The sequence below is a fragment of the Megachile rotundata genome, chromosome 12, assembly GCF_050947335.1.
Source record: "Megachile rotundata isolate GNS110a chromosome 12, iyMegRotu1, whole genome shotgun sequence".
NCBI classification, from domain to species: Eukaryota; Metazoa; Arthropoda; class Insecta; order Hymenoptera; family Megachilidae; genus Megachile; species Megachile rotundata.
Window position 1 is genome coordinate 9,070,995 of NC_134994.1, and position 22,641 is coordinate 9,093,635.

The 22,641-nt window shown below is 41.4% G+C and overlaps 1 protein-coding gene across 4 annotated transcripts in view; it reads right to left on the reverse strand.

The window, feature by feature from the left end:
* The window catches only part of Trpgamma (Transient receptor potential cation channel gamma), a 78,833-nt gene that overhangs the window by 53,495 nt on the left and 2,697 nt on the right, over positions 1-22,641 (reverse strand). The window lies entirely within an intron of this gene.

Below are 22,641 nucleotides of genomic sequence, written 5' to 3' on the forward strand. Positions count from 1 at the left end.
AGTAAAATACGAAACGAGGTTTTTAGAGAACAGCGTACTCAGTCGATTTTCCACGAAAGGACCGATCGTAAAAGCACACCGCAGCAGGTAAACTATAAGTGAACGTGGCCAGGCCGTCCCAGTATAATTTGCATATAATTTGAATTAAACGGTCTCGCAAAAGAAAGGGTGGCACGTGGTGGATTGACCGTTGGCACGCGGCCAAAGATTTTTCCACCATTTTCTGATCCTTTCCTGCACGTTCGATCAACACGGAATCGAGGAAATCTAAAACTGAACGCTTATCTCTACAAATTTATTCAAGTGTACGTTGTTAAGAGATCAGGTAGGTTAAGACGTAGAGTTCGAGACATATAATCATAAAATCATGGAGTTAATCGGGCTACAGTTAGGTTAAGGCGACATAATTATAAAATCATGGAGTTAAATTGATCTACAGGCAGGCAAAGTCATAAACCTACCTTAGTTATTAATTTATCCCCAGATTAGGTTAACATCACCTTAACGTAGGACTTAACCTAAGTCCATGATGTGGAGTTTATCTACACAGATTATTATGTATGTATTATTTATATAAAAATTAAATTGTGGACTTAGGTTAAGTTCTAGGTTAAGGTCATGTTAAAGTCTGGAGATGAATTAAGGACCCCTCAATTCAGTTCAGTGCTTCAAGGTAGATTAAGCTTGTGGAATTAAGTTGAAGTCTACAATCGAATTAAGACCTAGTCAGACTAAAATTTACAGTTGAATTACAACAAAAATTAAATTGCAACTGCAAGAGTTATAGGCTCAGAGTTAGAGTTTACAGGTAGATTAGGACCTATTAGATCAAGGTTACATTAAGGATCAACTAGAGTTACATTAAGCTCTAAAATTATATTAAGACCTAGTCAACAAGCCCCAAACTCATATATAAAATAATTTCAACATTCACAAGACAACTCCTTTCTGAAGTTCTTCATAATTAATTCATGACGTATATATTTTTTTAGTATTTCAATTTTACACCTTCCGCTATAGATTGCATCGGATTGCGCGATTGATGCAACGTTTCTCGGCGTCCTATAATTATTCTATCCCGGTAACGCCTACTTTGTAAATTACCGCTGGAACTGTCATCTACAAACGTAACTATCGATCCATCCTTAGGACACGTATAACGATCAGACTCCAACGAGTGAGGGTCTTCTTCCAAGCATTTCCTTCAAGCTTGTCTACAACGCTAGGTTAAACGCCAACACTTGCACGCCCCTTTGCTCTTCTTAACCACGGTGGTACACTTCTGGACACTAATCCTGTACTTCTGCGGTAAATTCGTGCGATCTTGGGTATGAGAGGTCAATTTGTTCTTCCTGATCCCTTGATACTGAGCGTTCGTCCGTAACGTCGGTACTTCTCAGGTATGATTGAAGCGATTACCATCTAATTTTATGTAATTTCTGGCTTGTTGTTTTTGAGTATGTGTACGGATTAGCGGTAGCTCGAGAGAGTGCAATGTGTTACACTCTCAAGTATAACACAAGAGTGATGTGTTACTGATGGTGGTCTGTTCTTAGGGGTGGAAATTTTAGGAAATTGAAATTTAGAAATTTTTAAATTTTCAAGTTGGGGGGGTTTTGAATGTTTAAACTACCAAATTTTCAGATTTCTAAAATTTGGAATTCTGTGATTACTAAATTTCTGACGATTCAAGCTTCTACAGTAGTAAATTGCTGCATCCCCAAATTTCTACATTTTCAAATTCTGTCATCGCTAAATTACTACATCCCCAAATTTTTATGTCTACGAATTCCTACACTCCCAAATTCCTACGGTTCCAAATTCTTACACCCCCAAATTCCTACGTTTCCAAATTCTTGCACCCCCAAGTTACTACGTTTCCAAATTCTTACACCCTCAAATTCCTACGTTTCCAAATTCCTACGGCTCCAAATTCTTACACCCCCAAATTCCTACGTTTCCAAATTCTTACACCCCCAAATTCCTACGTTTCCAAATTCTTACACCCCCAAATTCCGACGTTTCCAAATTCTTACACCCCCAAATTCCTACGTTTCCAAATTCCTACACCCTCAAATTCCCACGTTTCCAAATTCCTACACCTCCAAATTCTTACACCCCCAAATTCCTACGTTTCCAAATTCTTACACCCCCAAATTCCTACGTTTCCAAATTCCTACACCCCCAAATTCCCACGTTTCCAAATTCCTACACCTCCAAATTCTTACACCTCCAAATTCCTACGTTTCCAAATTCTCACGTCTCCAAATTGCAACCCCCCCAAATTCCTACCTTCCAAAATTTTCACAGCCTAAAATTCCCCTCTCCCAAAATTTTTACACCCGCAAATTCCTACCAAACTCCCAAATTACCATCCCCATAAATCCCCAACGACTAAAACATGTAAGCTCCATAAAAATGAGTGTCAATTAAATATGGAAGAGGATCTTGACAGTTTAATTCCGTGAGCATTGTTTCCCCGACGACTCGTGTCAAAGTGACGAAGAATTAAGAGGGCAAAGTTCACTCGTCAAGCGGAACGTACAACGAGAGATCGAAGTCGATTTTCAAATAAACGACTGGCATGCCGGCCGCAGGCACTAGTCCGCAGCTGATTGCAGCCATTGTGCGTCTCTGAATCGAGTCCTTCTATGTTGTTGATCGCTGTTTAACCGAAATACAGGGATTCCCATGGTTCCCCGGGAAATCGAATCGGAAACCGGCGTGCTCGTTCGTTGTTCGACTGTTTATTTTTCGGCAAGGGTCAAGCTGTGCGCTCGTCGGCGCGTAAAAAGTAGAAAACAAGCAGCCCGAATCTGTACATCGTATCTTTCCTTTTTATACGTTCGACTGCGGGAAAAAATTTGCACCGGAAATCGGTGCAGCTTTTGGTAAAAATATTTGATGAGAGCGATATAGATTTTCCTGAAGGATTTTCATCGTTAAAACTGTTTTTTAAATAAATTTTAAAACACAGCTTTGCGTTTCATTTTATTTTCAAATTCTCGTCTCTGTAAACGAATATCATTTCTCGGCACTTTCGCGCAGCGGACAAAAGGGAAGTAATCCTTTTTAATCCCATCAACAGTTTGACGTCTCGCAATTTATTCCGAAAATTATTAGCCGAGCGCTTTAACGAACAATCTTTGTTATTAATAGCAATCTGCATACACGCTCTGGAATCCCGAATTGCCGGAGTATAAATATTTCCACGGTGTATAGCCGAAGGGTTAAAATAGACGCGATCGAGTTAACGCTGATTAGTTCAACGGAAATGCAACGAAAGATTTTAATAGAAACGCAAACTTCGTTATCACCCCTCGTTGCAAGCTCTACGATAACGCTACCCAGGCGCTCCGTTGCTCGTTTCGTCGATCGCGAAATATTTCCAACCTCGCAAAATTCAGCGAACTTATACTAGGTCGAATATCGCGGTCAAACAGTCAATTTTTTCAAACTGGCCAAAATTTCCCCCCTGTTAACTTTCCATATTTCTGTCAGACAGTTTTGCTAAACTTTCGTGAAAAGTTTGCCAACTTTTGCAAGACGCGTATGATTTCTCTGCACGTTCCATACGCGGCGACACGGAAACGCGAGATTTCGCATTCTTCGCATCGCTTCGTCAAGTAACTCGAGACATTATTTGCGCCATTCTTTATTGCGTTTATGTTCCTTAAATCGAGATTACGAAACTTTCGAGAGCTAAATCGGTGGCCCGTGGGGGACTCGAGGATTATAAATTTTAGGGAGGGTGGATATTTGGGAATTTGGGGATCTGGGAAGGTGGATATTTGGGAGTTGAGGAAGTGGAGGTATGGGGACTTTGGGGGTGTAAGGATTTGGGGACGTGAGAATTTTGGGATGTGAGGATTTGGAGATGTGAGAATTGGGGGGTGTGAGAATTTGGGGATCTGAGAATTTTGGGGGTGTCAGAATTTAGGGATGTGAGAATTTGGAAGTGTGAGAATTTGGGGATGTGGGGGTTTGGGGAGTTGAGAATTTGGGCATGTGAGGATTTAGGAATTTGACAATTGGGGGAGTTAAGAATTTGGGGGTGTAAAGATTTGGGGACGTGAGAATTTTGGGATGTGAGGATTTGAAGATGTAAGAATTGGGGCGTGTGAGAATTTGGGGATCTGAGAATTTTGGGGGTGTCAGAATTTAGGGATGTGAGAATTTGGGAATGTGGGGGTTTGGGGAGTTGAGAATTTGGGCATGTGAGGATTTAGGAATTTGACAATTGGGGGAGTTAAGAATTTGGGGGTGTGAGAATTTGGGGATGTGAGAATTTGGGGGTGTAAGGATTTGGGGACGTGAGAATTTTGGGATGTGTGGATTTGGAGATGTGAGAATTTGGGGATTTGAGAATTTTGAGGGTGTCAGAATTTAGGGATGTGAGAATTTGGGGATGTAGGGGTTTGGGGAGTTGAGAATTTGGGCACGTGAGGATTTAGGAATTTGCCAATTGGAGGAGTTGAGAATTTGGAGATATGAGAATTTGAGGACATGCGAATTTGAGGATCTAAAAATTTAAAGGCATGAGAATTTGTGGGTACGAAAATTGTATGAAAGCAATTTCTTCCAAATCCACAAAAATTCTTGAATCTCACCAACCTTCCGTCGTCCCCACATCCTCTAATCTCCACGAACTTCTAACCTCCTCGCAGCTTCTTGATCGATTGCAATCTGAGACACATCTAAAGCAGGTGCAACACGATTCGGAGCACAGTCTCCCTTATTCCACGGACGCATCTATCAGTTCGATCGAAAAGAACGCTCGTTAGCGATGCCATTAGGAGACAGTCTCGCGGCCGAGGCTTTCAGTTCCAATTAGTCTCGTATTCACCGACGAGTTCCAATCGCGGCTGTGCCGGAAGCCGACAGGAAACAGCAACGGGAAAGAGTAGCGTAATACTACGCTACTGCCACTCAACTTTGTCTAGCGACGCGGTAAAAGCGACAGAAACGGCTTTCAGCGTGTCGAGTTCAAGATAAGCCACGTACCCTTCCCTCCACTTGTCTTTTTTTCCTCCACCCTCGTTCTACTATTCTCTTTTTCCTTCCCTCAATGTTCGAGCGGCGTTTTCGTTTCTGCTAGCGAGAGTAGGTAAACGCGGAGTGGAAAACAGAACGCGAGGAAAAGCAGTAAGAGCTTGTTTACCCTTTGTCTTTTTTATTCCCTGGACACAATCGGAAGGTGTGAAGGGACCATTGTCGATTCTCGAGACTCGTGCTTCGTCATAACATATAACATGAATTATGAATTTGAGATTATCATACGTATTTTCATACAATCGTTAACAGCACAGATAATTGTTAAAGTTAAGAAATTTTACAAGAAATTTCCATACGATTTCCGCACGAATGACCCAGTTTCCTCGCACATAAATTATCATGGAAATAGTATCGTGGTTTAATTTTTATGCAAACATTTCGTACAAAATAAATTGTGGCACAATCGCAGCAATGTCCGGATTTAAATATACAAACCCCTTGTATCCTATATTTCACGCTCGAAGCTGCTTCGACTTCCGTTTCCGTCCTCGTTAAATAAAGGAAACGGAAACGCTTTCATTGTAGTTACGGTCTCGAGTTAACGCAGCTAAGACCAAAAGAAGCAACGCGAGAAAACAACAGCGATAACGGGGTCGAAACGGATGGTTCAAAGAGGATCATAGCGAACCCGATTCGTTTGGCACGAGCCACATTTCGGGGCGCTAGCTCGCTGTTTTTCGCTCGATCGCTTCTAAGAACGATCCTGGGCCGATCAACACGATACGTATGCACCTCCTTCGGTTTCGCTCGGAATCTCTTTGAATTCCGCGTCCACCGTTCGACAATCCATGAATCTTCCCGGAAATTCCATCTGGATCGATCCTTTGGCGGAAGCTCTAACGAACGCGTCCACCCAAACATTCAGATTAATTTGGATAGCTGTGTTTTCTCATAAGATGCTTCAGTTTGGGAAAATTGATGTTTCATGTCCTCATAAATTATTCAAGCTAAAGCAACATTAAGATTCATAATAATTTCTTTCAATTATGAAAATTGTTAGGAAGCTTTGTTAAATGTTAAACTTCATGCAGATGAATTATTGTATAAACTGGCTTATGGTACTGTCAAGGATATTTCATACTGTCATAATTGTCGAAATTATATAATTTAGCTACTTTTGTAGTTCAGTTTCAATTTATAAATTAAATTTTTATGGACTAATTTATTAAAATCTAGAATTAAGTGTTTGAAACTCAGTAAAGCAATAGCGGAAACCTCGCAGATATAAATTAATTTTAATAATTTTAAATAATGAATCCATCTTCTTTTTTAATTTTAAAACACGACCCGAAACCTGAATAAACCCACATGACCAAAGAGCATTGCATAACAACTCCTTTCATCACATCGCATCTGATCGCATCTCGAATGCACTTTGGTGCACACAGTGATCGAGTTTTTATTCAGCCGTTGAAGAAGTCTAAAACGAAGGTTATTTATAGACGGGGAATGAAAAGTGGCAGTCTGACCCAAATCGTCGGAGATAATTGCAGGATTCCCGAAGACACGAGCTGACACGTTGAGGACATGAATAGACAATCGAATTGACGTATAATTTCGTCTTTCTGTCCAACCTTTCGAACTAACTCGAAGACAATAGTAGTGATCTATTCAGAGGATCAACCGTCGCCTTCATGCCTCGGCTAGGACTCGGAACGCGGCGTTTCTGTTAATTAGTACACCGTCCGCGCGAGTAATTAAGAGAATGCAGTCGAGACGATGGGAGAAGCGCAGCGTGTTGCGCGTTGCAGCACATCCAATTTTAGAGTGGACATTATCTCTAAGCTCTTTAGTCTGCGCCTTCGTCCTGCAGACGAATTAAGCCGACGAGAGTGCGGGGATTCGCCACGTCTTTCTACGCGGTTCGAGGGCTCGTTATCATCCGGACAGGTGGGAAATCTCGCGTGTTAAAAATGGATACGATAATTTCTTTCCCGCGTAAAGCTCTTTTCTCGCGGAGGATTATAGTGTTCTGATAGGCTTTTAAATAATTCGGCCTTGTGTAAGATTTATGGGTTCTTGATTTTTATGATTTGGGGGAAGATTTTAGGGTCGGTGGGAAAATTGATGTTTAATTTGGGGGGATTGAGTTACAGTTGCAATTCGATACGATGAAATTCGGGTTGCAATTCGGGACATTGAAATTTGACACACTGCAACTCTCAGCGCATTGTACCTCAACGCGTTGTAATTCGATACGCTAGAATTCGGGGCGTTGCAATTCGGAACGTTGAAATTTGGCACGCTGCAACTCTCAGCGCACTGCAACTCGGCGCGTTGCAATTCGATACATTGCGAATCGGAGCGTTGAAATTTGGCACGCTGCAACTCTCAGCGCACTGCAACTCGGCGTGCTGCAATTCGATACGCTAGAATTCGGGGCGTTGCAATTCGGAACGTTGAAATTTGACACGCTGCAACTCTCAGCGCACTGCAACACGGCGCGCTGCAATTCGATACGCTAGAATTCGGGGCGTTGCAATTCGGAATTTTGAAATTTGACGCCCTGCAACTCTCAGCGCACTGCAACTCGGCGCGTTGCAATTCGATACACTGTGATTCGGAGCGTTGAAATTTGATACGCTGAAACTCTCAACGCACTGCAACTCGGCGCGCTGCACTTCAATGCGCTAGAATTTGAGGCGTTGCAATTCGGAGGGTTGAAATTTGACGCCCTGCAACTCTCAGCGCAATGCAACTCGGTGCATTGCAATTCGATACACTGCGATTCGGAACGCTGAAATTTGGCACGCTGCAACTCTCAGCACACTGCAACTCGATGCGTTGCAATTCGATGTGCTGCAACTCGGGGCGTTGCAATTCGGAACGTTGAAATTTAACACGCTGCAACTCTCAGCACACTGCAACTCGATGCGTTGCAATTCGATGCGCTGCAACTCGGGGCGTTGCAATTCGGAACGTTGAAATTTAACACGCTGCAACTCTCAGCGCACTGCAACTGTCAGTGCACTGCAGCTCGGTGCATTGTAATTCGATACGCTACAATTCAAAGCGTTGCAATTCGATACGCTACGATTTAGAGCGTTGAAATTCGACACCTTGAAATTCGATACGCTACAACTCTCAGCGCGCTGCAACTGGGTGCGTTGAAATTCGATACATTCTAATTCTACGCGTAGAAATCCGATGCGTAATATAATGCGCTGCAACTTGATACATTGCAATTCGACGCGAGCTGTAACTCAACGCCCAATACTTCCACTCGTTCCAATGCAACACATTACAATTCGTTACAATTATAATCCAGTACAACTCAACGTGCTGCAGTATCACGTGTTGTAACTCGCTGCAATTAGATTCAACCCACGTATGCATTGTAATTCAACGGAATTTAACTCGTTGATTGAAAATCGTTGAAGTAATCGTACACAAATTCAATTGAACTTGCAATTTTAAATTTCAGTGCAACTTAATTAAACTATGCAGATAATGCAACGATGCATATATGAACACGATGTATGAGAGAATTGAAAGAACGCGTAACTTCAGAGTGAATTATAGTATCATTAAATTCCGAATTTGTGAAATATTCCATAATCGCGTCTCACACTTCGCCTGACGTTCACAATTAACCGAAGCTTCCGGAACAGCCAACGGGATACCGAACGAACTTTGCGGGCAGCTTGTGTTCCCGGATCACGAACCATCGAACCAGAAGGTCTAACCTCGGGAACAAAGTTACTATGCCGGACCGGATAATCTAAAACTATCCAGAATGCCATAGAGTTGCTGCCACGAGTTCCACCGCTCATCCATTAACGCGAAGAACAAGGCATCGGGTTCTATTTAATTACGAAACCTCTTCGAATCTCTTTTCTGCATCTACCTCATTTCTCTCCGGATTTTTATCAAGTACTCTATTAATAAATCCCTTTTAAGAAAGAGGGTTGTAACGGTTATAAAAGTGAAAAGATTGAGCGATAAAATACGAATAAATTGATAATGGCGACGATGACAGATTCGTGTAATTTCGAGCGATTCGAAAGCAGGAAAGAGCACGAGTGCACGCGTTCTGGATAGTCCGCAGCTGTTGTTGAACTTGCGAACGCCCACGTGAAGCTCTCGTGTTTCATTCAACGACTCTCCTCAACACGTTTACGAGCTCCGTCGAATCGGCCATTATGTTTCCGCAACGTCTACGAAATTAGCAGCCTGGTTTCATCCCCCGTTTTCAAGTTCGACACAGTCGGACGCGCAAATCGTCGCAGAAACGAATTATATTCATCCGACAATGAAGTTCTTTTTAATAAAGAGACTTGCGACAGATCGTGGAATCAAAGGAGTGGCCCTTTTAGGCAAATTAATGGAAGAAAATAAAAGCCCGTTTATCTTTGATGTGTCGACCCTCTCGAAGCAAACATTTAATTGTCATTTGAGGTTTACCAAGGGTAAAATATCATTACGTAATTTTTAATTTTACTTTTTATTTTGTATATCATAAATAATGATGAAATTTTATCTCCGGAAAAATGCCGCATCAAAGATAAATGAGTTTACGTTCCATTTTACGGTACGTTGATTCGGAGCTACTTTCAATTATTAATTTCTTCTGGAAAAACGAAGGAAAGAATGAATAATAAATTCCATTAACGTGCTACTTAATTAGAGTTTCCTTTCGTAACATATTTCAACGCGTTAAATTACTAATCATTTTCTCGCATCGGTTTTTAGGATTATTAAGCAGAATTGTCGTAATCGAACGTGTTCCATCGATTGCTGCAAATCGGGGGCGTTTATTCTGGATGCGCGCGGTAGACGATAAATCATCCCTGAAATTTCGCTGTGTAGAACGTTTCACCGGCTACACGTGGGTAACGTCGTTATAATAACTCGCCTTTGTGTTTCCGTGGAAATCGCGGTCGCAGAGAAGAATTGTTTTAGGCGTACAAATGGAAAACGTCTGAAAAACAGCGACAAAAGGGAATTTAAGCACTGCTTCCGGCTAACAAAATTTCAAAGGTAATCTTCGCGAAACTTTGTCCCGAATAGCGTAAAATAGGCGGTGATATAAGAGGCTCTTTCTCTTCTGACAATTTTTTAATTTAATCCCTTGTACATTTTTGGCGAGATTAATTGTAAATCATGATACACTTATATTTTGACTGTGATCGATTTTACTGAAATTTTTAATGTATGCTTCAATTATAACTTGCATAATCAATGATTACATAATATCGACATAATATTTCAACTTTCTCTGTCTGTTTTAATATTGTACCTACAATGAAGCATCAAAACAGTAACTCACAGTGCAAGGCGTTAACAATTCGAGAAAAATAAATACTCCTTTACATTTCGTTCTCTAAGCATTCAAGTGCTGTCACGATCAATTGAACACTCATCTTGTAAGACGTTTGCAAATACGAATAATAAAAAAAGTTTTCGCAATGAAAACGTTTGACTATCAGCGCTTCTGTAAGTCTAGCTCGGCCAAAGACAAAAGGGCTCCGACGAGAACAACGAGAGGATGCTTGAAGCGTCGGCGCTTCAATTTCGTTGGTAATTGCACGCCTCCAACTTCATTTTCTCCCTCTTGCGGAAGACTAATTGCGTTCCGAGTGTGAACGTTTCGAATTTCGTCGGGGCCATCACCTTTTACGAGATTCGATTGATGTATCTCCTATTACGCAAAATTAATTACGGCGTAGCATTATAAATCTTGCCAATTTCATATTTCAATTCCAGGAGAAAATTAGAAATTTCATAAAAATATCCTCATCATAAAAATTCAATCAGCTGGACTTTGGATAGTATAATTAATTTTGATCACGTTGACTTGATTTAATGTGTAGTTATTATTTGATACTGTTTTGTGATTCAATATTTAACAAGAGTTTAATATTCCGGCTGAATTCGAGGGTGCACTATTTGGGGCAATTGTATTTGGAGAGATGCAATTCGATGCGTCGACGCGTTGCAATTCAATATGATTGAATTCGACGCGCTGCGAATCAACGTAATCGAATTCGACGCAATTCTGAATCAACGTGACCGAATTCGGGTAATGTAATTCTACGTGATACAATTCGGTGCGCTGCAACTCGGCGCGTTGCAATTTGGTAGGTTGCAACTTGGAATATGGAGATTCGGTGCGTTGGATCTCTGTGCGATCGAATTCGACGCTTTGCAACTCGATAGGGTGCAATTCGGTGCGTTGCAACTTGGTGCAATTGAATTTGGTACGTTGCAATTCGGTGCATTGCAATTCGGTGCGTTAAAATTCGAGGCGTTGCAACTCGGTGCAATGGAATTCTTAGCGTTGCGATTCGGTGCAATGGAATTCCGTGCGTTGCAATTCGATGCGTTGCAACTAGGTGCTATGGAATTCGACGCGTTGCAATTCGGTGCGTTGCAACTCGGTGCAATGGAACTCAACGCGCTGCAATTCGATGCGTTGCATTTCGGTGCGTTGCAACTCGGTGCGATGGAATTCGACGCGTTGCGATTCGGTGCAATGGAATTCGGTGCGTTGCAATTCGATGCGTTGCAACTCGGTGCGATGGAATTCGACGCGTTGCAATTCGGTGCGATGGAATTCGGCGCGTTGCAATTCGGTGCGTTGCAATTCGGTGCAGTGGAACTCAACGCGCTGCAATTCGATGCGTTGCATTTCGGTGCGTTGTAACTCGGTGCGATGGAATTCGACGCGTTGCGATTCGGTGCAATGGAATTCGGTGCGTTGCAATTCGATGCGTTGCAACTCGGCGCGTTGCAATTCGGTGCGTTACAATTCGGTGCGTTGCAACTCGGTGCAATGAAACTCAACGCGCTGCAATTCGGTGCGTTGCAATTCGGTGCAATGGAACTCAACGCGCTGCAATTCGGTGCGTTGCAATTCGATGCGTTGCAACTCGGTGCAATGGAATTCGATGCGTTGCAATTCGGTGCGTTGCAACTCGGTGCAACGGAATTCGACGCGTTGCAATTCCGTGCATTGCAACTCGGTGCAATGAAATTCGATGCGTTGCAATTCAGTGCGTTGTAACTCGGTGCAATCAAATCCAGCGCACTGCACTTCGGTGCGTTGCATATCAATGCAATTGAATTCGACACACTGACTTTGATACAACTGAACTCAACGCGTTGCAACTCCGCACATTGCACTTTGATGCACCTGAACTCAACGCATTGCAGTTAAACATAAAGTAATTCAACGCAATACATATAATCACATTCACTCCTCTCAAAGTGCATAATTAGAAATTAATTTATTCGCTGAAATCAACTACCAAAGAATATGGTACTTAAACGAAACGGTCTATAACATATAACAATCAAAGTAAATTGAAAAGATAGTGGATCCATCGTGAGGGAGAGGGATATGGTACACAACTTCATCAGCGGAATTTTTCGCGCACCCATTCAATTACACGACTCTCCTACGTGTCACCATTAAGGTTACCACGGTTTCCCGAAGGAAATTGGTCCACTTCTTCCCGGAGAAGTTTCATGCTCCGCCAAACATTTGTGCCAGCCAATAAAAAGTGCTGCTATTACGGTTATAACCTGTGTTGGAAGACAACAGAAATATCCGTTAACATGTCTTCCATGGAGGGCATCGTCTAGCGTCATAAATTTAAGAAAAAATTGGGAACGTTAACTTGCTAATGGAGTTTAAATACATTTAAAATTGAATTATGTGGAGTATGTAAGACGCTCGAGTTGTAAAAAGAATTTATTAGACAAGTTCGGTAAACGATTTACATTCGCTTAGGTTTGTTGATACGAGAAGATAAGTGTTCATTAACGATCTAATAAAAATCAGTTTACTACGCGATTATTCTTATCGATTTGATTGCGTTATCTATTATTAAATATAGAAATAGAATTTCATTGAATTCACCGGTTATGAAATAATAACAAGATTCTGGAAATGAAGCTTACGGTTAAACTTCTGACACGCTCTTTTATTTATGCGTTGATTTAAACCCTTCGGCGCAAATAGCTTCTGGGTTTGGATCTGACAATTCATTTACGCTCTGATCGAACAGCACCGATAATTGTGCAATTGCACATGGAATTTAATTAACCCGACGATCCGTGGCGAACTGTTGACATTTGTTTGTTCAACGTGCAAAGAAACGTATCCGCTTGAAGAGTTCGCCAAACAATGGTCCTGTCGTCATAGCTTGACTTTTCGATTTTCGGGGAAAATTAATGTCTACCGTTTCTGATCTTAATTTCTAAAATTTGATGTACTATTTGGTACATGTAGTTTAACCAGTTAGTTATTTCTGACGAATGTACTTGTGAAGAAATGTCAACTGATGAAATGGGACAAAGTGGTTCATAATTAAACAGTGTGAATACTAGATGAATATCAAGATTAATATAATCAGAAAAGTACCTAGAATATTACTAGAAAACTACAGTATAATTAGAATATTTAAATGAGCAGTTAAAAACTGAGGGAACGAAACAAAAATAGTCTAATATGAAATATAAAATATCTCACTGTGCCTGATACGATTCTAAAGAATCTTTTATGGACGTTTATACGACGTTTCTCCCGAGGTTTCACCAAACACACGTTATTTTTGATCCAACTCTCGCGATACATCAGTTTTTAATTCACCAGAATCGAATCAGGGTCTGACTCATCCGTTCAGGAATATTTTAGGACCCGACAAAACGTTTCAAGCCTCTTGATGGAATTTATGAACCTTGTTAACCCATATACAACACTGATAACTTCGTTTCAACCTTCGCTCTATCTTCCTCCTCATTGAATATTGTATAACGAGGAAGATATTTTTTAATCTCGCTAAATCAACCGCCAGAAAGTTACTTCGTCCCGGTATCAATCGACTCGACACCACAGGATCTTGTCTCGGAGAAATTAGGTTCTCTGTGGAGGATATTAAATGAGCGGTTACAGTGCCGTAGACGCAAGGAGGACGCTGCGAGGGGTCCTGTGTAAGGATTATTACCAGCATGTTTCGTGCTATTGAGACATAACTGCCTTTACACGGACAAGGGGTATTAAAGTCTATTTTTATAAAACGTCAATTAGGGTGAGGACAATTGGGGGGTTCGTTTTGTGCGAATTTGCAATTTGGAAATTTAGAAATTTGGCGTTTTAGGGTTGTGGGAAATTTGGAGCGTGAAGATTTGGGGGTGTGAGAATTTTGGGATGTGAGGATTTGGGGTTGTGAGAATTTTGGGGATGTCAGAATTTGGAGATGTGAGAATTTGGAGGTGTGAGAATTTGGACATGTGAGAATTTGGGGATGTGAGAATTTGGACATGTGAGGATTTGCACATGTGAGGATTTGGGGATGTGAGGATTTGGGGATGTGAGAATTTGGACATGTGAGAATTTGGGGATGTGAGGATTTGGACATGTGAGGATTTGCACATGTGAGGATTTGGGGATGTGAGAATTTGGACATGTGAGGATTTGGGGATGTGAGAATTTGGACATGTGAGAATTTAGGGATGTGAGGACTTGCACATGTGAGGATTTGGGGATGTGAGAATTTGGGGATGTGAGAATTTGGACATGTGAGGATTTGCACATGTGAGGATTTGGGGATGTGAGGATTTGGGGATGTGAGAATTTGGACATGTGAGAATTTGGGGATGTGAGGATTTGGACATGTGAGGATTTGCACATGTGAGGATTTGGGGATGTGAGAATTTGGACATGTGAGGATTTGGGGATGTGAGAATTTGGACATGTGAGAATTTAGGGATGTGAGGACTTGCACATGTGAGGATTTGGGGATGTGAGGATTTAGGGATGTGAGAATTTGGACATGTGAGGATTTGAGGATGTGAGGATTTGGGGATGTGAGGATTTGGACATGTGAGGATTTGCACATGTGAGGATTTGGGGATGTGAGAATTTGGACATGTGAGGATTTGCACATGTGAGGATTTGGGGATGTGAGAATTTGGACATGTGAGAATTTAGGGATGTGAGGACTTGCACATGTGAGGATTTGGGGATGTGAGGATTTAGGGATGTGAGAATTTGGACATGTGAGGATTTGAGGATGTGAAGATTTGCACATGTGAGGATTTGCATATGTGAGGATTTGAACATGTGAGAATGTGGACATGTGAGAATGTGAACATGTGAGAATGTGGACATGTGACAATTTGTAAATTTGACACTTGAAGGAGTTGAGAATTTAGGGATGTTTGAATTTCAGTATCTGAGAATTTGAGGATTTAAGAAGTTCAGCATTTGGAAATTTCAGAATTTGAGAACATACAAAATCTCATATTTAGAAATCTCTAAATATAAAAATTTAGAACCCCCTACTTATAACATTCAGAAAACGTATTTCCTCAAACTTTAACCCCCAAAAGCTCCGTCCAGCCCGTCAATACAACAGTAATTGAATTTCCTAAATAACGCGCGAAATTTGGTGTTCGATACTCAATTTGTGATGGCGTATTTTTCTTTCTCTCATTTATTCGACCCTCGTGGGACCCCCTGGCGCCATCGAAACGCAAACACCATTACCAACCCTGGCGCGTGTATCGGGTCTTCAGGTATGTCAACGGAATGAAAGGAGGGAAATCGAAGTTGGGGTAGATTTTCATTCCCTACCTGCGGAAATAGAATATGGAAAAACTTATATGAACGTGAGCCGAAAGTTTTCTGAAGGTATTGTTTTCCGTTGAAAGTTGCACGTGCTCGTGCAACGGGCTAATAAGATTTTCCTAAAATCTTTCGTGGTAGCGTGATACGTGCCTAACAAACGATTCGCGTGTGCAGGAAATGATCTCACGATTTCACTCGAGAATAAATCGGTGGCAATTCGTGTCATAAATTCGAAACGTAACGCAGTAATTTGTCGAAACAACGATATCGATGATATTGACAATATTTATTTCGTTAAAAATATTTCTCTTAAATTGACGGGGATGATGTAACGAACAAGAGGTGGAAGTTTTCAGATACGTCGAAGTGGATTAACGGAGAGATTTGATGTGGATGGAAAAATACTTTCAATGGAATATCTGTCAAGCACTGAATACCTTTCTTGTTCGGAAAGCATTCGTTTCATTGATTATTTTGACATATATACCTTCAACAAGTGGAAGACAATTAATCTTCCATAAAAACAAACCTCGACATCGAGGACAGGAGATAGGCAAATAGCCGAACATTCACTGTAATTATGGGCTTCCGCGGTTTCGTGTCGCCGTTAGGCAACGACTATATACGACGGGTATCACATTTATCTAATAATCAAAGATAAATGAACGTCCGGACGCATTAGTCGCGATATCGATCTGCAAATGAGAATCAGGATTTGTGAAACGGGTTAAAACGCTTTCGACCATAGTGAACAATCCTAAACTGTTATTTTCCAATTTACGATTGCGATCGCAAATCGTGCGCTTAATTTCAACGCGCTTTGATTTCTACAAATATGCATTTCACATTTGGGTTTCCGTGCGTTTGCACACACTCCATTTTCACGCATCGAAAACTTAATTTCAAATGCATTTATATGCGTTTAGATTTTCATTTGGATTTCTGCACTTGGATTATCACGCAATCGCCATGCGTTGTCTATGCATTGAATTATCATGTGTGGGAGTTCCACGTGTTGAATTACTATGTATTAGATTATCACGCGTTGGATGACCGGCGTTGAATTACCACGCATCGAATTACCATGTGTGAAAGTTCCACACGTGGACTCTCCATACGTGGAATTATCATGCATCGAATTACCACGTGTGAGAGTTCCATGCGTGGACTCTCCATACGTGGAATTACCACGCGTTAGATCACCATGTGTGGAATTACCACGCGTTGGATCACCATGTGTGGAATTACCACGCGTTGGATCACCACATGTGAGAGTTGTACGCGTTGGGTCCCCACATGTGAGAGTTCCATGCGTTGGATCACCACATGTGAGAGTTCCACGCGTTGGATCACCACATGTGAGGAATTACCACGCGTTGGATCACCACATGTGAGAGTTCCATGCGTTGAATCACCAAGCGTTGAAATACCACGCGTTGGATCACCACATGTGAGAGTTCCACGCGTTGCATCGCCACATGTGAGAGTTCCACGCGTTGGATCACCACATGTGAGGAATTACCACGCGTTGGATCATCACATGTGAGAGTTCCACGCGTTGGATCACCACATGTGAGGAATTACCACGCGTTGGATCATCACATGTGAGAGTTCCATGCGTTGAATCGCCAAGCATTGAATTACCACGCATTGGATCACCATGTGTGGAATTACCACGCGTTGGATCACCACATGTGAGAGTTCTATGCGTTGGGTCCCCACATGTGAGAGTTCCATGCGTTGGATCACCATATGTGAGAGTTCCATGCATTGTATCACTATATGTGAGAGTTCCATGCGTTGAATCACTATGAGTAGGATCACCACACATTACATCTCCACACATGTAATTACCACAAGTAAGACTTCCAAGCATTGCCTCAATTCGAGTAGAACTTCCACGAGACAAATTATCCCAAGTTAAATCACCTTGCATTATACACCGCATTCTTACATCTTCACTATCAAATCCCTACTATCAATAAAAGGTAGCAATATATCATCTAACAAAGCCCCAAATCCCCAGCGCCACTAACACGAAGTATTTCAATCAACGCAGCAAGTTAATATGAAGTAATGGATTTAAAATTGACATAAAATCGATGTGTCCACTTTTTCCGCTGTCATCGATAAATTTGTCCGTACGCAACGGAACTTGTTGCTCTGGAATCTGTCCAGACAGACACCCGCAATAACTCTTTCGATCGATCATGTTACCGAAATCCGACGGATCGGTAGTAGATTCTCGACAGTCGATTTGGAGGAAACAGTCGCAGAGATCTAAACGAGCGTGGAATCGTGTCGGATACGCGGTTCATCGATCTCCGAGAAAAAAGAGAAGAATGACGAGTCTAAGAGCGGAGCGGAAAATAAACGAGGAGTTGACTGAATTCAAGGTTTCCATCGTTGCCGCGGTTTCAGGTGGCTTCATCAATTTTGTTTTAGCCACATCGATGAAAAATCGAAGGAAAATATTCCACGGCAAAAATGGAACGTTCGATGAACATCCATGAAGTTCCATTCCTGCAAATATTAGTCCATCAATTTTGTTTTTCCACCCGGAAAATTGATCAAATCGAATTTTCATCGGTGTGTTTTTTAGGAAAAGATGGACGGCGGTCTGCGGAACTTCCGAGAAATAAAGGAACTTCGCTTTACGATAATCTTAGGGGATTCTCTTGCCGTAGGAATAAGGCTGGTTAAGTACGAGGAAAAGAGGGGTCGTGAATGGCCGCAGGGAATCAATGACGATGGCGTCGCTCTGGGGCGTCGACGTTTAACTACACCCTACAACATTTCTCGCGAAATTCATACTTACGCGAATATTGCACGGAAATACTGAAATGACGCAAACTTTTGTTTTCAAACTACGAATACTTCCAAAGTAATTTTTTCCGCTTTTAGCGAATACTATGGGAATTTCAAGGTTAACTGAAAATGTTTGGTGGTCTCTTGGTTCTTTATGGGTTTCTTAGGTCCATCGTTTAACTTCTAGGTTCTGTTTAGTTCAATAGGAACTTTAGCTCAATTGCTAATTAAATTCGTTAGATTTGGTTCTTAAGCTTTCTATACAATTTTCTGATGATTATTCAGCAAACTTTCATATATCCAAATTCTGAAATCTCTAAATTCCCAAAACTAAAATCCTCGCATCACAAAATTGAAAGCAATTTATAATCTCCCTCAGTCTGGCATATTTAAACATTTGCGATAGGTTACCGGAAAGCTAGTTCGGATACACTTCCGGAAAGCGATGTTCGCACGTGTACACAGCTATCGTAGCTATTTGCATGCGTGCAATTTGTATGCGAGTTGCCGACGCGTATGCAGATTAGCGAGCACCGCTCGTTTTGCCAGAAATATCAACTTCACGAGCGTGTAACACGGTGGCGAATATCAACCGCGTAAAATTGCAAACGAGCGAACCTGATTTTTTCGTCTCTATTCGCGAATTTCTCGTTCGTGCAAAATTCCCTCGTGAAGAATTCGATCGAGCATTTAAAGACCGATAACGAACCAGCGAATCAATTTAGCGACCACGTAATCGTCGGGAAATCGTTCACGACCCGATTTTTGCAGGTTGTATATATCATATTATATAAATTCCTGGGGTCCGAGGCTCGCCGATAAATTCCCGACAGTGAAAATCCATTCGCGTGCTCTCTGCGGTGACAGTCGTAAACAATGGAAGATCGAACGATTCCCGATAAAATCGCGCTGGTAATTAAGGATAAAGCGTTTGCACGCCGCGAGTTTTTGTTTTTCGAGGACACGAAACTTTCGCGGAATCTGCTAAACAGCCTCCCATCCCCGTGGATGCAATTACGTTTCACAAGGGACACCGTGTGCGCCAACAACTCTGCGAGCTAATTTTGTTAAGCTCGTTAAATGTATTCTACTCACGAATCCGTCGCGCTTAATCTGCGTTTAACGAGCTGTCTATCATTAGTTTTTAAGCGTTGTTCGATACGCGCAAGAATTCGGCGGTGTGATTAACGTCTAACATAAGTGGAACCCGGTAAATTATTCTGTATCTCTCGACATAAAAGTTGCAAGAAAAATTCGCTGCATTTGTACGAAGCAGATATGAAGTTAATTGCATCCACATTGTGGAAAAAAGTCGAGTGCTATTTTTTACTTCGAGTTTCATTTTTTCATTACGCTGAAAGTTTTCCTACGTAATCACCGAATTTGTGCAAACATTAACGCGACACGAATACCGTGCTCCCTTGAGCAATCAATTTAATCGTTCGTGACGTCACAAGACAGATGAGAGATGTCGTCATGGAAGACGGAGAACGTGTTCAACTTTGAAGCGACCTGTACGTAGCACGAACACGTATAACCCGGTGTTACACGTATGTACACGGGAATATTAGTACAATCCCCGCGTGTCTATTACGAGCGCAACCAACCACCGAAATTGTTTCATCCTAATCGTCATCTCCGGATCGTGGATTACGCGACGCCTAATTTCGTGGCTGTGTAAACAAACCCAATATGAGCGACACGACAGCAAGCCATCCTCTTCCCGTAAGACGTGGCATTTAATTTCCGGAATATGGCTCAGGACCTGTCGCGACAGCGAAACTCGGGCCGTTTTTCTTAAATTTCACTTCGGAGGAGAAACGTGAACGACAGGTATAGCGATCGGAGGATATTGCCATGGTATATTGGAATTCCATGAAATATTGCTACTATTTCAAGAAAATTAGCAAGCTGCCTGCATCTTTAACTGTTCTGGATTTATGGATCGGTTGAATTATCTACCGAATTCTCAAATTCAAGCTTCAACAAATTTACGAATTTTCAGAGTCTTTTATATTTCTAAATTAATCCTCAAACTTGTAAGTTCTTCATCCTCAAATTTAAATAATTTAAGTACGTTTGAGGAACGTGTTTTTATATTATTTCGACACGATTAATAGCTGTGAAAATATTCCGGCCTAAGAGTTAGAGTAGCCACGGATGACCCAAATAATTGAGTGCTCTGATAACCCCGATTCGACCGCCGTGGAAACAGGATAATTCGCTCGTGGGTTAAAGTACGAAGATGAGGGTGAAAAAAAAGGGAGTCAAAGTTAAAAGTTTCTCGGAGTAGTATATCCCCACTTTTCGTCCTCTCGTTGCGGCATGGTATTTTAACGAGAACTTTTGTGCATGCCGCTGAAAGGGAGAACTCGAAGCTCGCCGTTTTGAGGCGAAAAGAAAAAAAGATGACATGACAAAAATGCATCCGGATAATAAAGCCGTTGAAACCACAAAGGTATTGCAAATTGCTTCCATTTTAACCCTTCTGCAATATTCCGGTTTATATGAACGAATTTAAAGGTTCCTAATGTCATTTTCCTCTTCGTCCTTAAATATCTACATCCTCAAATATTTAAATCGCAAGATTTCTGTAAAGAAATTTCTATGCAGACATAGAAACTGATAATAAATATTAGAGCAACACTATGATCCTTGATCAAACATCTAGATCCTCAAATATTTAAATCGTAAGATTTCTGTAAAGAAATTTCTATGCAGACATAGAAACTAATCATAAATATTAGAGCAACACTATGATCCTTGGTCAAATATCTAGATCCTCAAATATTTAAATCGTAAGATTTCTAAAAAGAAACGTAGACGTAGAAACTAATCATAAATGTTAGAGTGGGTCTATGATCCTTGATCAAATAGTAAATATTAGCTGTAGGGTTTCAATTTAATTTGATCATAGACTGAATCGAAGCCGTGTATCGATATCATAAGTCAAAGGGTTAATCAAGATTGCGCAAGAGGATTAAGGCGACGAAAGTTGACTTCAAAGGCAGTAGCTTTCGCAAACGATTGCTCGAGGCGTAGCGTACCGGAGCAGAAATCCCTGGGAAACGTCGGTAAATTCGCGTAAACATGTCGTCGCAGCCGATCAGAGCGAGCTAGAATTTACAGATTGATGTTTGTGTACGAATCGACGAGCCAGCATGTTCGAATAAAATGTCAGAAGTCTCCACTTACGTCGTGCTGTCTCCAAACAAACTAAAATTGGAGAACCGTTCGAGGAATTTGAGAAACGAGATGTACGATTAACGATTGCGTGATCCATAAAATTAATAACGAGAACAGCTTTGAGTAAGGATAAAAGAGACTTTAGAAATAAAGATCAGAGAAACTTGATCCTCGCGAGAGAAAAATAAGGGCATACACGTTAGAAGGACGAAATGGCGACACAAAGCTGCTCCCTCTGTACATTACAAATGTAAATGGTCGCTTTCCTACCAGATGGTTCTAAAGTACATCTCATTTCGATTCAAGGGGTTGTCGCTTTTCGCGCGTTCTCCCTAGCGACAGCTCCCATTTCGAAAATTCCATTCTCCGTTCCTTCCACGATTCCCACGGAAAATTCAGCCGGCGTTTCCTTCTCTTATCCGACATGTTACTGAAAAATCTATCTACGATCGGAACAGAAAATGGTTCTGTCTTACCTGATGCCGATTAACCTCCATACTTCTCGAGAAAAATATTCAGAACTCGGACAACGCTTCGGGAGTATCCAATTTTGCACGAGTATCCAATTTAGAAATAAACGCGTCATTTATCAAGTGTTGACAATCCAGATTAATACACAACAGACGCTGCAGTACAAGGATTAATTATGCTACTCGTAGTAAACCGAGACAGTAGCTGGTTCAAACAATGCAACCGACTAACGGAGAACGAATTTATTCGTTGCGTGTCGTCTGTAGGGCGGTTTATCAGACAATGAACGAGAAATCCTCCGGCTGAAACTGGAGATCGTGCAGTTAGATTAAGAAGTACACGCGAAGATCGATGAGAACGAAATCGTAGTCCTTCGAGGCTATTTATCAACGGGGAAGCTGCACGGTGCGCTATTCTATTTAAAGAAATGTTAAGAGGAAATCGACGGGGTAAATAACATTATGTCGTAATTAGAATCGAGACTTGATCAACATACGGAGAAATTATACAGATGACTATTAATCGGAGCAATGTTATATTTATCT